The sequence below is a fragment of the Propithecus coquereli genome, unplaced genomic scaffold (genome assembly GCF_000956105.1).
Source record: "Propithecus coquereli isolate 6110/MARCELLA unplaced genomic scaffold, Pcoq_1.0 Scaffold407, whole genome shotgun sequence".
Taxonomy (NCBI): Eukaryota; Metazoa; Chordata; class Mammalia; order Primates; family Indriidae; genus Propithecus; species Propithecus coquereli.
Window position 1 is genome coordinate 40,598 of NW_012149808.1, and position 1,710 is coordinate 42,307.

The 1,710-nt window shown below is 61.3% G+C and overlaps 1 pseudogene; it reads right to left on the minus strand.

Annotated features, from left to right (window-relative positions):
- Positions 1 to 895, minus strand: LOC105817323 (annotated as a pseudogene).
- Positions 896 to 1,710: the final 815 nt, after the last annotated feature.

The window sequence follows — 1,710 nt, forward strand, 5'->3', positions numbered from 1 at the left end:
GTCCCCCTTGGAGAACTTGTCGCACTTGAGCATCTCAGGCCAGTTGAAGTGGAAGAAACTGCATGGCAGCCCTGCAATAGTCGCGCATGGCCTCGCAGAGCCAGCGGCAGGGGTAGATGGGCAGGTCGAGGCAGACAGGTGTGAAGACTGAGCAGAGAGAGAGACGCGCAGGGGCCGGATCTACACTGAAGCAATGCAATATGTCCTACTCTGCGCAGCTGCCCTGCGTGGGGCTGCTCCTCTTCCAAGTGTTTGCAGACGCCTGTTGCTTTGGGCCCTGCCAACTGCAGGATGCCGTGTCTGGCCACATTGTAGAATGGGTGACTCGTGCTCAGCATGGGGTCCTGGCCAGCCATGGGCACCGCCCAGGCCTTCTCACTGCACCCAGCTCAGCTGCCGCCTCCTCACTCCCCACAGCGCTCAAGGACAGGACTCCAGCAGTCACCAGCTCAGCCAAGGAGCAAGCCTAGAGCATCGCGACAGTGGCACAACCTGCCATCACCTGCGCCTGATGTACCATTTATCAGAGAACAAAACCGAGGCCAGTGGGGGGCAGACACTTGCACCTGTGTGCCCATGTGGCGATTTTTGTTAGGCAGGGGCACCCGGCTGCTGGCCTGCTGCTTCACCTCCGCCATGGTCTCGTGCTCCTGCAGGTTGGGCGGCACCATCTTTTTGTAGCCCACGTTGTGGTACAGCCGCCAGTCTGCTGGGATGTCTACACACTGCAGTGGCCTGACATAGAAGCGGCGGCTCCAGTGCCAGCCGGCTGGAAGCTCACATGGTCGTACTCGCTGGCTGACCCGGCAGTCAGGAGCGCGGCTGTCAGAGCCAGCAGCACTGCCGGGGCCGGCCCAGCTGCGTCCCCCCTCCCCGTGCCGCACCCGCAGCCCATGCTGGCTCTGAACATTCACTCTTCCATGTCGGGGCTGCCCGCCGCCTCTGCGAGCCCGCCGCGCGCTTCCAGGGGTCCTTGGGGATAAAAGGCGCCATCTCCAGCCCTGCCCGGCTCTGCAGCCGTGCGCTCCTGCTGGGTCCCGGCGGGTGGCGCCCCTCAGCCTGTCGCAGGCCCTGGGGTGGGAGCTCGCACCGGCCGCGAGTAGCGAGGCGCGGGGCTCCGGCAGCAGCCAGGGACCGGTAGTTGGAGGGATGGAGTCAGGTTTCAGGCAGGACGGAGACGGTGAGGGGGCGAGTTCATATTCCGGTGGCTCTCGGTGAACGGGCTTGGGGCTGAGATCAAAGGGGCCTCCGCCCGCCGGGCATACAGCACTCTGCTGTGTCCCTTCTCTACACAGAACTGGACCCAAGGGGGCAGATTTGGGACAATTCCTAGCCAGGAATCTATATAGGGGAACTGATCTGGGTGTCCTGGGGTGCCTTGTTTTCAGACTGCCTGGGTAATAGAAGTGTTGGGAGTGCCCCAATCAGGCCACCTAACTCCAAAAGGATGGCCACTCTACTTTGCAGAGTGTCTGGAGGTGATTCGGAGTCATTTTAACTCTGCAGTCGCCAGAAAATTCCTTCTTAAAATTTTTGAGCAGGTACCCGATTGCGGTTGGTTTGGACTGGGTCCCCCAATAGTGTTCCTACTGGTCGAAGTCGCACGAAAGGGGGGAGGGTTACTTTCAGTTGTCCACCTGGCTGCTCCCCTCGTGGGGATTTTGGGCACGTCTTGGCTAAAGGTGCTCCCGTATAATTCCTGGGCCAGGG